Genomic DNA, 15,733 nt, shown 5'->3' on the forward strand with positions numbered 1-15,733 from the left:
TCAACAAGCTATATACAGTAAAATGGCTTCAACAGGAGAGATCGAGAAAGCTCAATATCAGAATATTACATAGCCCATTGATTATGGCACTTTCTTGCAATATGGCAGAACCAAGTTCCCATCCCTTCTCCATATCAGGGAGGAATTGAACCTCAGTGTGCTACATTCCAGGGGAGCCCCTAAGAACCAGGCTCGAGGTTACAAGGAAGCCACTATCTCTCACCAGCATTTTGTGAATCTAGCTCTCCATTGCTTGGGTCAAAATGCATGAAATCAAAACAAACAAATTCAGATCAGTTCAAAATAGCAAGGAAGAAAGAATGTAGCCCATACTTACAGGATGAGGGACTCTGTCCTGGGAAGCAGTGACTCTGAAAAAGGTTTGGAGGTTGTGGTGGATAATACACTGAACATGAGCTCCCAATGTGGCACTATGGCCAAAAGAGCTAATCTGATCCTGGAATGCATAAACAGGGGAATCGTGAGTAGAAGTAGACAGGTTATTTTAGCTCTGTATTTGGCCCTGGTGCGACCATTGCTGGAGTGGGATCAGAAAAGAGCCATGAGAATGATTAAAGGATTGGAAAAGATGCCTTATAGTGATGGACTCAAGCAGCTCAATTTATTTAGTTTAACAAAGAGAAGGTTAAGGGGTGACTTGATCAGTTTATAAGTATCTATGGGGAATAAGTATTTGATGATGGGCTCGTCAATTTAGCAGGAGTTTTCTCTCGGCCTCTATCCTGTTGCACAGGTTGGAGTGGCATAAGCTGAGTGCTACAGTGCTGTTATCTACAGAAATATACTCACATTTTCTTCTCAAGCACATTGTTAATTTCAGGGCTGAAGGTAGCTGATGTTAGGTGAATTTCTCATTTACAGCACTTTGAAGATGTGAGCCTAGGTTCAGCACCTGAGTTCCACTGGGTCGTGCAGATGGCACTAAGGCTGCAGGCTGCATGTGAAGGAAAGTCCATCTGAAGAGGGAACACAGTGATGCAAGCAGCCCAAGACATCTGCTACAATGAAGGGCTCAGAACTGGCCAGCGAGGCCCTGACTTGGGAAGGGGTAAAGCCAGAAGATATGCTGATTCAGCCTAACTGGTGTGCCACTCTTGCCCATTGTGGCATGTTGTGTGCTGTATAAGTGCTGCTAACTATTATTCTTGTCCTTATATGTCCTTATATATCTTGACTTTAGCAAAGCTTTTCATACGGTCTCCCACAGTATTCTTGACAGCAAGATAAAAAAGTATGGATTGGATGAATGAACTATAAGGTGGGTAGAAAGCTGGCTAGATTGTCTGGCTCAACAGATAGTGAGCAATGACTCCATGTCTAGTTTGCAGCAGGTATCAAGAGGAGTACCCCAGGGGTCGGTTCTGGGGCCGGTTTTGTTTAATATCTTTATTAATGATCTGGATGATGGGATGGATTGCACCCTCAGCAAGTTTGCAGATAACACTAAGCTGGTGGGAGAGGTAGTTACACTGGAGGGTAGGGATAGGATCTAGAGTGACCTAGACAAATTGGAGGATTGGACCAAAAGAAATCTGATGAGGTTAGGGTGACCAGACAGCAAGTGTGGAAAATCGGGACAGCAGGTGGGGGGGTAATAGGAACCTATATAAGAAAAAGACACAAAAATTGGGACTGTCCCTATAAAACCGGGACATCTGGTCACCCTAGATGAGGTTCAACAAGGACAAGTGCAGAGTCCTGCACTTAGGAAGGTAGAATCCCATGCACTGCTACAGGCTCAGGACCGAATGGCTAAGTGGCAGTTCTGCAGAAAAGGACCTTGGGATTATAGTGGATGAAAAGCTGGATATGAATCAGCAGTGTGCCCTGCTGCCAAGAAGGCTAACGGCATATTGGGCTGCATTAGTAGGAGCATTGTCAGCAGATTGAGGGAAGTGATTATTCCCCTCTATTTGGCACTGGTGAGGCCACATCTGGAGTATTGCATCCAGTTTGGGTTCCCCACTACAGAAAGGATATGGACAAATTGGAAAGAGTCCAGTGGAGGGCAACAAAAATGATCAGGTGGCTAGGGCAGATGACTTACGAGGAGAGGCTGAGGGAACTGGGCTTGTTTAGTCTGCAGAAGAGAAGAGTGAGAGGGGATTTGATAGCAGCCTTCAACTACCTGAAGGGGGGTTCCAAAGAGGATGGAGCTCGGCTGTTCCCAGTGGTGGCAGATGACAGAACAAGGAGTAATGGTCTCAAGTTGCAGTGGGGGAGGTTTAGGTTGGATATTAGGAAACACTATTTCACTAGGAGGGTGGTGAAGCACTGGAATGGGTTACCTCGGGAGGTGGTGGAATCTCCATCCTTAGAGGTTTTTAAGGCCTGGCTTGACAAAGCCCTGGCTGGGATGATTTATTTGGGGTTGGTCCTGCTTTGAGTAGGGGGTTGGACTAGATGACCTCCTGAGGTCTTGTCCAATCCTAATCTTCTACGATTCCATGATTCTATGATATGTCCATAGCCCTTTGTACCCTAAAGATCTTTACATGAGACATAAAATTGCAGGGAAGTGGAAATAATAATCGAGGATTTTCTAAATCCTCCTGCTGTGGCTGGAGCCCCCTTAGCAGCAGTGGGAGGCCTTGTGTAGGCTGGTGTTTATACCACAGCATTTTCTTGTTGATGTGAAGAATTATTGACACTCACTCAAAGAGATGAATGGAGACCTTTTCTCTTGCAGAGGACCCAGAGGGTAATTTGGGGTATCCCTTCATCTGAGCCCAAGGTGCTTCTCATGTGGGGGTTTACACAATTATGTCTGATGTGTCTATGAGGCGAAAAGGGTAGAAGTGAGGTGGTTCCTTCCATACGTAGATAATACACAGTTCTGTCTCTGTTTATTCAGTCCTTGATGGCGCAGTTGATAGATTTCCAATGTCTCTCCAAGCTAAAGGTTGGACATGGGGCAGAGGGTCAGTGCGGATAAGACACAGGTAATTTTGGTGGCCTGAGACAAATAACTAGAGCAAATAGTGGAGATGATATCTGATCAAGTTTTGTCTGCCATTTGTTATTCAGCTGCCTGATTTGGATTTCTTCCATCTCCAGCTACTTCATGATCAGATAGCAGCAGTAGCCCAGACTGTCTTTCCAACTGCACATTGCGAGAAGGTTGGGACTTTTGCTTTTAGATGTGCAGTTCAGCACTGCAGTGTCCACGCCATTGCTATTGCCACACTGGAGTAGCAGAATGTGCCCTACTTTGGGCTACAGTTGAAGACCACTCAGGATTTTCAGTTGATGCAGAACGTGGCTATTCACTTACCTGGGGCATACCTACTGTGAGCAGGTTCAACATGTGTGTGCTCTGCACTGGCTTCTGATTAGTGTCCAAGTGCTATTCTGGCACCCCTTCCTGCGAGGTCTCTGTCATCATTTTATCATCTGGCAGTTGAGATCAGATGAGAGGCTCAACCATACACTCCCTGAATGTGCTCCACCTGGGACAGTTCAGAGAGTTCTTACTGGAGGCTTTTGGCCTGAGTTTGCTGGCCTCAGGGGCATGCTGCTTGGCATGTGGGTGCGGAAGGTATTGAGGAGATAGTGCTTGGTCTTTAGTTTTGTGGTCTTTGAGTCTTTTACTGTTTGATGTTGTGTTGATTTGAATATTCCTGCCTTTATTCTTAAACTATGGATTTTATTTGTACCTTCAACATGGGATGGGTTCATTATATCAATCTATCTGACTAAGGAAACAGGCTTTCTCTGACACACTGAGGTGAGAAAACAGAAGGCAGTGCCATTCAGTAGAGGGGCTGACTGATGACTGCCACGAGTCAGACTGAGCTGCAAAATGCTGTGCTAGTCAACTCAGCTATTTATAGCCCTTCATGGATTTTGCAGAGCAGATCGTGTGTGTTTTTCTTCAGATAAATCCATGGAGTCACATGAAATTTGTGACAGGTTTACACCGTTATTTCAAGATTCATAGCTGTAGGTTCCCATTGAGAGGGAACTGTCCATATCTTTCCAGCAAACTAAACACTCTTCCTGGAATATTTATGGTGGCTGAATAAGTTTATTTCTCAAAGATAAATATAACACTATCAGCAACAGCTGTCTCTCATTTTTATTTGTTTTATGTTTGACTATAAGTCCAATGATCTAAATACGTCAAAAGCAGACAACTGACTACATGTTTTAGTAAACAGGTTATTTTATTTAACAGTTAAATAATGCTCCACACTGCCACCTTCTGCAAATATGCAGAAAGGAAGCCAGCAGCATGTAAAGTAGCAAGTTGTACGTAGATGATCATTTACAATAAAATAAATCGCTGGCGTGTGCTAGGGGTATACTCATTCTTCCAATGTGAACAGTGGACTCCAGCTGAGCAACTGTTCTGCAGAGATTCCTCTCTCCTTGCAAAATGAATTCTCTGTGGCGGGGTTTCACCATATCTAGAGAGTTAAAGCCGTGAACTGTTCACCTTTCTCTAGCAGGGATGGCTGTTACAAAGCATTGCAGCAGGACTGTTAATGTTCTGGCTCCAGTCAGAAGGTTTAATCCAGGAGGGAATCAGTGGAGTTAGCACATCTCTTGAGAAATCTGACATTATCCACTTAATGGCAGGGTGCCTTTCTTTTTAAGTATTTTAAAGTGATGCATCCTTAATAATGATTCACAAGGGTTCCTTTCACCTCTGAAAGCAACCAGTGCAATTTGAAGCTAAGGAATCTCTATTATTAATTCTCCCAAATCTCTTTCTTTCTCGCTTTTAGTAATGGAAATATTTCATTTGCCAGCACAAGCTTTCTTTACATGCTGCCATGCAACATCACTATTCCTTCTATTTATATTTGCTATCCACAGAGCTGGTGACAGCATTATTGGTATTCAGAATCAATATTAATGCCAATGGCATCAAATATCATTATAAATCCTTGGAGATATGAATATTGATGTTTATTCAGCTGAAATCTAAGTTTTAATGTAGAATTCTTAAGATTTAGAGCAACAGGTTCTCTATGAAAGTAACTAAGTTTTTCTCATCTATTTCATAGTAGAGCAAAAGGGAAAATAATTACTATAAACCTGATGCTTTTGGAGCTCACTGGGTGTTTTCCATAACCTCAATATAAGATCTGTAATTTTTCTTCCACATGATGCATATAACCTTCCTTCCCCTTTTTTGGTTTGAGAAAGGACACTTTCCCACATTCCGGTGGGACATTGGGTAATAAGGCAGAATAGTTTAAGAAGTAATTGTGCCTAGAGTTTTACCTTTCTTGCCCAAAATAATCAAGGACTGTCTGTCATGCTTCTTTCATGGCCAATAATACTTTAGCATTATGTAGAATCACTGTATTTTGTGTGTTTACAGACTCTATGTGGAACCAGCTGTATGTAGTAGCAGCTTTATAGCAGAGACTTAAGCCTGGTCTACACTTAAAATGTAGATTGACAGAGCTATGGCACTTGGATGTGAAAAAATCCATATTCCTGCATGCCATAGCTATGCCAACTTAATCCCTAGTGTAGATACAGGTTGGTTAAAGAGGAATGCTTCCATCAACCAAACTACCATCTCCTGGGGAGGTGGAGTTCCTTTCTATCTCTGTGGTCTGCATCTCACTCCAGGGTTACAGCAGCACAGTGATGGCACCATAGCTATATCACCTGAAGCATAGATACGGCCTCAAATACAACATAGAATATCAGGGTTGGAAGGGATCTCAGGAGGTCATCTAGTCCAACCCCCTGCTCAAAGCAGGACCAATCCCCAAATAGATTTTTGCCCTAAATCCATAAATGGCCCCCTCAAGGATTGAACTCATAACTCAGGGTTTAGCAGGCCAATGCTCAAATCACTGAGCTATCTCTCCTCCCCCTGTGATTCCTTATGGGCTGCTGAAGACATTTGAAATCTCTGCCTAGAGATTACGAGCCATTTATCATAACACAGTTCTTAATCTGCATTTTCATGACAGTCACTAGACGTTGCACAGAACAGAAGCTCATTACCCGTAGGACATATTGCAGGTATCTTAGGTTAGAATCTTGACCTCAGGGTGTCATTTGTTTCAGAGCAAACAGTTATATTAACATGGCTGTTATTATTGTTTTAGGTGTTTGTAATGTCGTAGATTGGGGTCTGTCTTCCTGTTAATTGAAGCTTTCTACACTCAAATTACACTTCTCAAGTTATTCTAGCCGAAGTGAGAGTGGGCATACTGCACAGTAACACTGAAGTTGCTGTGTCCACACTGGCATTGCAGTTACTCATGTGGCACTAAGACTTCTGGAGGCATATCCCAGTGTTCTTAGCACAGCAGTAAACTTGGCTGTTCCATTAATTCTTTCCCAGTGAATTGTAGGAGAACTTGTCTGTCCTTTCTGGGCACACAAGGGAAATTGTGGGAAGGTACTGGAGGAGCAGTGGCACTTGATTGCCGGAAGCCTGCATCCACACTGCAGAGTGGTCATGTTGGCAGTTAACTTTTGCTCACCCAAGTTTTAGCCTCCTCTTGGTCCAGCCAGCTAGAGTGAAGGGTTTTTGTGGGTGAATGGGACTTGAGTTAGGGGCAACATGTGAGTTTTAACTCAAGTTAAAGTTAATCTAAATCTGCTGTGCTGTAGTTTGAACCCATTGCCTCTTGTCCTGCCTTCTGTGGCAAGAGAGAACACTTTTCTCCATCTTTCTTATGGCAGCCTTTCAAGAATTTGAAGACAGCTGTCATATCCCCCCTTAATCTCCTCTTTTCCAAACTAAATATACCCAGTTCCTTCAGTCTCTGCTCGTATGGTTTGCATTCCATCCCTTTGATCATCCTTATTGCTCACCTCTGGATACTTTCCAGTTTCTCCACCTCCTTTCTATACAGTGGTGACCAAAATTGGACACAGTACTCCAGCTGAAGCCTAACTAGCACCGAGTAGAGCAGGACTATCACCTCTCAGGACTTGCATGCTATACCTCTGTTAATTAAACCTAAAATTGCATTTGCTTTTTTTGCAACAGCTGTTGACTCATGTTTTAATACACCACAACTCCCAGATCCTTCTCAGCAGTGCTGCTGCCCAGCCAGTTATCTGCCATTCTGTATTTGTGCATTTGTTTTTTCTTCCCTAAATGTAGCACCTTACATTCATTTTGCTGAATTTCATTTAGTTGTCTATAACCCAGTTCTCTAATTTATCAAGATCCCTTTGAATTTTAGCTCTATCCTCCAATGTGTTGGCAACTTTGTGTCCTCTGCAAATTTGGTCAGTGTGATCTCTGTTCCTACATCCAGGTCAGTAATAAAAATGTTACACAACAGCAGACCCAGAAAAGATCGATGTGAAACCCCACTTGAGATCTCCCTCCAATCTGACATTCCATTAACAGTTACGCTTTGTTTGCAAAAAGAACAGGAGTACTTGTGGCACCTTAAAGACTAACAAATTTATTTTAGCATGAGCTTTCGTGAGCTACAGCTCACTTCTTCGGATGCAGTTGTTTAATCAATTATGTATCCACTTAATGGTAGTTCCACCGAGCCCACATTTCTTCAGCTTACTTATCAGAATGTCATGTGGGACTGTGTCAAAAGCCATGCTGAAGTCCAGACATTCCTCCTAACCACCAAACCAGTTACCCTGTCAAAGAAGGAAATCAAGCTGATTTGGCATGATTTGTTCTTGGTAAATCCATGATGGCTGCTAGTGATTACCCCTTCATCTTCCAGGTACTTGCAAATTGAATGTTTTATACATTGTTCTAGTAGCTTCCCAGGTATCAAGGTGTGGCTGACTGGTCTATAGTTCCCCAGCTCCTCCCTTTTCACTTATTTAAAGAGGGGCACTACGTTAAAGATGAGCACTATGTTAGCCCTTTTCCCAGTCTTCACCCCTCTGTTCCATGAGTTTGCAAATATTATTGCCAGTGGCTCTGAGATTTCTTCAGTACCCTTCAGCTAATTCCTTCAGTACCCTGGGGTGAATAGCATGAGGCCCTGATGCTTTGAATTATTTCAAATTGGTCAGAAGATTTTTGCATGCCTTCCCCTTTGCTAGTTGTCTGGTCAAATGTTACTTTTTGTAAGAAGACTGAAGCAAAGTAGGCATTGAGCAGCTCTGCCTTTCTATCATCTTCCATTCCCAGCTCACCTTCTCCATTGAGTTAGTGGACCAACACTGTCCTTGACCTTTCTTTTTTGTCTGACATATTTGCACAACCCCTTCTTGTTGTCTCTCACATGTCTTGTCAGCTGTAACACATTCCTTGCCTTGGCTTTCCTGATTTTCTCCCTGCATGCTCGTGCCATTCACATGTATACTTCCTTGGTGACATGCCCATCCCTCCTTTTCCTGTATGTATGGTTTTTAGATCACTAAAAAGCTCCTTGTGCAGCCACATTGACTCCCTGTGGCTCTTCTTATCTTTCTTGTATGTCGGAATAGCTTTACGTGGAGTCCCTAGTATTACATCTTTTAGGAACTGCCAGCCCCCTTCGACTCATTTTCTTTCTAATTGGTCTTTCCCTGGGGCCTTGCCTGCTATTTCTGAGTTGGTTGAAATTGACCTTTCTGAAGTCCAGTGTCCTTGTTTTGCTGTCCTCATGTCTTCCTTCCCTTTGGATCTTGAATTCTGTCAGATCATGATCACTTCCTCCCAAGTTCCGGACCCCCTTCACATTCACAATTAATTCATCCCTGCTGGTCAAAACCAGATGCAAAATGAATCACTCTGAAGTTGTTTCCTCAACAATCTGAATCAGAAAGTTGTCCCCTACACACGCTAAGAATTTACAGGACATATTATGTTTTGCAGTAGTAGTCTTCCAACTGATATCAGGGAAGCTTTTTTTGCCTCAGTCTTCACAGACAAGGTCAGCTCCCAGACTGCTGCACTGAGCACCATAGTATGGGGAGGACGTGAGCAGCCCTCAGTGGTGAAAGAACAAGTTAAGAACTATTTAGAAAAGCTGGACATGCACAAGTCTGGATACAATGCATCCAAGGGTGCTGAGGGATTTGGCTGATGTGATTGCAGAGCCATTGGCCGTTATCTTTGAAAACTCATGGCGATTGTGGGAGGTCCTGGACAATTGGAAAAAGACAAATATAGTGCCCATCTTTAAAAAAGGGAAGAAGGAGAATCTGGCGAACTACAGACCTCACCTCTGTCCTCGGAAAAATCATGGAGCAGGTCCTCAAGGAATCCAATTTTGAAGCACTTGGAGGAGAGGAAGGTGATCAGGAACAGTCAACATGGATTCACCAAGAGCAAGTCATGCCTGACCAAGCTGATTGCATTTTATGATGAGATAAGTGGCTCTGTGGATATTGGGGAAGCAATGGACGTGATACACCTTGACTTTAGCAAAGCTTTTGATATGGTCTCCCCCAGTATTCTTGCCAGCACATTAAAAAAGTATGGCTTGGATGAATGAACTATAAGGTGGCTAGAAATCTGGCTAAATCATCAGGTTCAACGGGTAGTGATCAACAGCTCAATGTGTAGTTGTCAGCTGGTATCAAGCGGAGTGCCCCAGGACTGACCCCTGGGGCTGGTTTTGTTCAACATCTTCATTAATGATCTGGATGATGGGATAGATTGCATCCTCAGCAAGTTCAAGGATGACAGTAAGCTGGTGGGAGAAGTAGATACACTGGAGGGTAGGGAGAGGGTCCAGGGTCTAGACAAATTGGAGAATTGGGCCAAAAGAAATCTGATGAGGTTCAGCAAGGACAAGGGCAGAGTCCTGCACTTAGAACAGAAGAATCCCATGCACTGCTACAGGCTGGGGACTGACTGGCTAAGGCGGCAGTTCTGCAGAAAAGGACCTGGGGCTTACAGTGGACGAGAAGCTAGATATGAGTCAATGGTGTGCCCTTATTGCCAAGAAGACTAACCACATATTGGGCTGCATTAGTAGTAGCATTGCCAGCAGCTCAAGGGAAGTGATTATTCCCCTCTATTCGGCACTGATGAGGCCACATCTGGAGTATTACATCCAGTTTTGGGCCCCCCACTACAGAAAGGATGTGGATAAATTGGAGAGAGTCCAGCAGAGGGCAATGAAAATTATTAGGAGGCTGGAGTACATGACTTACGAGGAGAGGCTGAGGGAACTGGTCTTATTTAATCTGCAGAAGAGTGAGGGAGGTTCCAAAAAGGATGGAGCTAGTCTGTTCCCAGTGGTGGCAGATGACAGAACAAGGAGCAATGATCTCAAGTTGTGGTGGGGGAGGTCTAGGTTGGATATTAGGAAACACTGTTTCACTAGGAGGGTGGTGAAGCACTGGAATGGGTTACCTAGGGAGGTGGTGGAATCTCCTTCCTTAGAGGTTTAGTAGGACCCATAAACTTGTGATCCTCAAACAGCTTCCCTTGTGCAGCTCTTTACACTGAGTTTCCAGAAGATAGTCACAGTTCTCATCATTGCTGGTGATATTTGACGCTTTCACAAAGTCAGAAAATCAGGAAGCCCCCTTGAAGAAAATGTTTAGTTCATGATTAATCTGGGTTTGAAAGAATCTTTGTAATTTAAAAAAAAAACGTTTTGCACCAACAACTCCTGGTCTCCTTCTCCTCCGCCTTCCTCCAGGGCTGCAGCCAGCAGCAGAGAATGGGAGAGTTCTTTCTGCCACTCAGCAGTGACTTCTCTGGGATAGGGTGCGAAAAAAATCTTCTCTAGTCCTCTTGTCTATGAGGTGGGTAGGAGGGAGATCCGAAGTACAGTCTCAATTGTGTGTGTGTGCACAAGTACATATGAATGTGAGTGTGTGCATGTAGGGACGTAACCCTTCTGCCAGGGGCGTCAGCAGCAGCAAGGACTGGATCAGTATCTAGGGGCTCCTCTTGACATTAAAAAACAATCAGCTCAAGCCCCATCCTGAAATCTGGGAAAACTAACCACTACCCTGGGGTGCCTCTAAGAGGCAATACGTGCCCACTCACAAGCACCGAGTCTGTGTGGAACAAAATAAATCTATTATTAAGAGGGAAAGGGAACTCCACAGTGATTCAAAAGTGTGCAAATCATAAGTAAACACCTGCCCCACAATAGTTTGGGCAGTGTCCCGAGATAACCCATTCCATTGTTTCACCACCCTCCTAGTGAAACAGTGTTTCCTAATATCCAACCTAGACCTCCCCCACTACAACTTGAGACCATTACTCCTTGTTCTGTCATCTACTACCATTGAGAACAATCTAGATCCATCCTCTTTGGAACCCCCTTTCAGGTAGTTGAAAGCAGCTCAAATCCCCCCTCATGCTTCTCTTCTGTAGACTAAACAATCCCAGTTCCCTCAGCCTCTCCCCATAAGTCATGTGCTCCAGCTCCCTAATCATTTTTTTTTTTTTGCCCTCCACTGGACTCTTTCTAGTTTTTCCACATCCTTCTTGTAGTGTGGGGCCCAAAACTGGACACAGCACTCCAGATGAGGCCTCACCAATGTCGAATAGAGGGGAATGATCAAGTCCTTTGATCTGCTGGCAATGCCCCTACTTATACAGCCCAAAATGCCATTAGCCTTCTTGGCAACAAGGGCACACTGTCGATTCATATCCAGTTTCTCATCCACTGTAACCCCTAGGCCCTTTTCTGCAGAACTGCTGCCTAGCCATTCGGTCTCTAGTCTGTATCAGTGCATGGGATTCTTCCATCCTAAGTGCAGGACTCTGCACTTGTCCTTGTTGAACCTCATCAGATTTCTTTTGGCCCAATCCTCTAGTTTGTCTAGGTCCCTCTGTATCCTGTCCCTACCCTCCAGTGTATCTATCAATCCTCCCAATTTAGTGTCATCTGCAAACTTGCTGAGGGTACAGTGCACGCTATCCTCCAGATCATTAATGAAGATATTGAATAAAACAAGCCCCAGGACCCACCCTTGGGGCATTCCGCTTGATACAAGCTGCCAACTAGACATGGAGCCATTGATCACTACCCGTTAAGCCTGATGATCTAGTCATCTTTCTATCCACCTTATAGTCCATTCGTCCAGCCCATACTTCTTTAACTTGCCAGCAAGAATACTGTATCAAAAGCTTTGCTAAAGTCAACAAATAACATGTCCCCTGCTTTCCCCTGATCCACAGAGCCACTTATCTCGTCATAGAAGGCAATTAGGTTAGTCAGCCATGACTTGCCCTTGGTGAATCCATGCTGATTGGTCCTGATCACTTTCCTCTCCTCTAAGTGCTTTGATTCCTTGAGGAATTGATTCCTTGAGGACCTGCTCCATCATTTTTCCAGGGACTGAGGTGAGGCTGACTGGCCTGTAGTTCCTCGGATCCTCCTTCTTCCCTTTTTTAAAGATGGGCACTACATTAGCCTTTTTCCAGTCATCTGGGACCTCCCACAATCACCACGAGTTTCCAAAGATAATGGCCAATGGCTCTGCAATCACATCTGCCAACTCCTTTAGCACCCTCGGATGCAGCACAACCGGCCCCAGGGACTTTTACTTGTCCAGCTCTTCTAAATAGTCCTGAACCACTTCTTTCTCCACAGAGGGCTGGTCACCTCCTCCCCATGCTGTGCTGCCCAGTGCAGCAGTCTGGGAGCTGACCTTATTCATGAAGACAGAGGCAAAAAAATCATTGAGTACATTCGCTTTTTCCACATCCTCTGTCACTAGGTTGCCTCCTTCATTCAGTAAGGGGCCCACACTTTCCTTGACCTTCTTCTTATTGCTAACATATCTGAAGAAACCCTTCTTGTTACTCTTAACATTTCTTGCTAGCTGCAACTCCAAGTGTGATTTGGCCTTCCTGATTTCAGTAGTGCATGCCTGAGCAATATTTTATACTCCTCCCTGGTCATTTGTCCAATCTTCCACTTCTTGTAAGCTTCTTTTTTGTGTTTAAGCGCACCAAAGATTTCTCTGTTAACCCAAGCTGGTCGCCTGCCATATTTACTATTTGTTCTACACATCTGGATGGTTTTTATGAAGTCCAGGGTCCGTATTCTGCTGCTCTCCTTTCTTCCTTGTGTCAGGATCCTGAACTCGACCATCTCATGGTCACTGCCTCCCAGGTTCCCATCCACTTTTGCTTCCCCTACTAATTCTTCCCTGTTTGTGAGCAGCAGGTCTAGAAGAGCTCTGCCCCTAGTTGGTTCCTCCAGCACTTGCACCAAGAAATTGTCCCCTGCACTTTCCAAAAACTTCCAGGATTGTCTGTGCACTGTATTGCTCTCCCAGCATATTAAATCCCACGGTGATTAAAGTCTCCCATGAGAACCAGGGCTTGCGATCTAGTAACTTCTGCTAGTTGCCGGAAGAAAGCCTCGTCCACCTCATCCCCCTGGTCTGGTGGTCTATAGCAGACTCCCACCACGACACCACTCTTGTTGCTCACACTTCTAAACTTAATCCAGAGACTCTCAGGTTTTTCTGCAGTTTCATACTGGAGCTCTGAGCAGTCATACTGCTCTCTTACATACAATGCAACTCCCCCACCTTTTTCTGCCCTGCCTGTCCTTCCTGAACTGTTTATTTCCATCCATGACAGTGCTCCAGTCATGTGAGTTATCCCACCAAGTCTCTGTTATTCCAATCACATCATAGTTCCTTGACTGTGCCGGGACTTCCAGTTCTCCCTGATTGTTTCCCAGGCTTCTTGTATTTGTGTATAGGCACTTAAGATAACTCGCTGATTGTCCCACTTTCTCAGTCTGAGACAGGAGTCCTCTCCTCTTGCTCTCTCCTGCTCGTGCTTCCTCCCAGTATCCCATTTCCTCAGGGCTTTGGTCTCCTTCCCCCGGTGAACCTAGTTTAAAGCCCTCCTCACTAGGTTAGCCAGCCTGCTTGTGAAGATGCTCTTCCCTCTCTTCGTTACGTGGAGCCCATCTCTGCCTAGCACTCCTCCTTCTTGGAACACCATCCCATGGTCGAAGAATCCAAAGCCTTCTCTCCGACACCACCCGCGTAGCCATTCATTGACTTCCACAATTCGATGATCTCTACCCAGGCTTTTTCCCTGCACAGGGAGGATGGACGAGAACACCACTTGTACCTCAAACTCCTTTATCCTTCTTCCCAAAGCCACATAGTCTGCAGTGATCCACTCAAGGTCATTCTTGGCAGTATCATTGGTGCCCACGTGGAGAAGCAGGAAGGGGTAGCGATCTGAGGGCTTGATGAGTCTCGGCAGTCTCTCCGTCACACCGTGAATCCTAGCTCCTGGCAAGCAGCAGACCTCTCGGTTTTCTCAGTTGGGGCAGCATATAGATGAATCAGTCCCCCTGAGGAGGGAGTCCCCAACCACCACCACCCTCCTCCTTCTCTTGGGAGCAGTGGTCATGGAACCCCCATCCCTAGGACAGTGCATCTCATGCCTTCCAATCGGTGAAGTCTCCTTCTGCTCCCTTTCCCTCAGATGTATCATCTAGTCCACTCTCCGCATTAGTACCTGTGGAGAGAACATGAAAACGGTTGCTCATCTGTATCTCCATTGCTGGCACATGGACGCTCCTCTTTCTTCTTCTGGAGGTCATATGCTGCCAAATTTCTTCACCGTCCCTCAGTCCCCTCTGCACAGCCTGCTCCGATTCTTCAGGACGTTGTGCCCGTAGAAGCATATCCTGACGTCTGTCCAGGAAATCTTCGTTTTCTCGTATGCAACGCAGAGTCAATACTTATTTCTCCAGCCCTCAAACCTTGTCTTCCGATATGGAGACCAGCTTGCTCTTTGTACAGACAAAATAGCTTCTGTCCTGTGCCACAACCTGTGCAGGTTACAACAGCTGAACACTCACCTTCCATAATTTCTTCCTTCTAAGAGCTTCCTCAGCTGTTGCAGCAACTCTCAGAAGCCCGTGAGATGAAAGCCTCAGTGGGCTTTCCCCAGGCAAACTCCCTCTTTTAGCTTCCGCTGTTCGCCACTCAGCTGGTTCACTGCAGACTGCCTTTTTATAACAGTCAGGCCCACTCAAGGCCCACCTGGAACAAAGCTTTCCCAATTCACACTTTTCAAACAAACAATCAAGCACACGGTCAAACTGACAAGCTGACCCCTGCAACAGACACTCAGATACTCACCAACACAGCCCCCCTAATGCAGCATTTAGCGTACCTCCTCTTGGACAGATCCCAGGCAAACTCCCTCTGTTAGCCTCCGCTGTTCGCCGCTCCACTGAATTGCTTTTGGAGCCTACAGGAACCAATCTGTGCCTCACTGGTATTTCTGACTCCAAGGTATGCCCTCTTCTTTCTTTGGAACCTGCCAAGATCTGGGTATTTTGCTGTTGCTCTTTTTTTTCTTAGGAATTTAGTTCTTTGCTGTCTTCCTCTTCACTATTTCTGAACATCCCTAATAGAGCACTGGCTGTGTGCATTGCCTCTGCCCTTTGCCTATTAGATCTACAAGACACCGAACACTGTTATTTTTTCAATTGATCTGACTCATTCTGGAAACCCTGCATAGGACCCTACAGAAGGGAGTATTGTACCCCTCCATATGCAGATAGTCACTTTGGGTCAGGCAAATAATAGTCATAAGAACAGCCATATTGGGTCAGACCAATGGTCCAGCTAGCCCAGGATCCTGTCTTCCAACAGTGGCCAAAGTCAGATGCTTCAGAGAGAATGAACAGAACAGGGCAATTATTGAGTGATCCATCCCCTGTTGTCTACTCCCAGCTTCTGGCAAACAGAGGCTAGGGACACAGAGCATAGTGTTGCATCCCTGCCCCTCCTGGCTAACAGCCATTGATGGACCTATCTAGCTCTTGAACTTATCTAGCTCTTTTATGAACCCTGTGATAGT

At 45.1% G+C, this 15,733-nt stretch overlaps 1 protein-coding gene across 7 annotated transcripts in view; it reads left to right on the forward strand.

Annotated features, from left to right (window-relative positions):
• PKNOX2 (PBX/knotted 1 homeobox 2) overlaps window positions 1-15,733 on the forward strand; it is a 655,223-nt gene that overhangs the window by 308,567 nt on the left and 330,923 nt on the right. Inside the window, exon 1 of one of the 7 annotated variants that reach the window (XM_039496658.1) lies at window positions 1,063-1,104. The exons of the other annotated variants lie outside the window; for them this stretch is intronic. The gene's annotated coding sequence lies outside the window, so the exon portion shown is untranslated. Of the gene's footprint in view, window positions 1-1,062; window positions 1,105-15,733 lie in introns of those variants that run through there. 7 annotated transcript variants of the gene reach the window in all.

The sequence above is a fragment of the Mauremys reevesii genome, linkage group 12, assembly GCF_016161935.1.
Source record: "Mauremys reevesii isolate NIE-2019 linkage group 12, ASM1616193v1, whole genome shotgun sequence".
Taxonomy (NCBI): domain Eukaryota; kingdom Metazoa; phylum Chordata; order Testudines; family Geoemydidae; genus Mauremys; species Mauremys reevesii.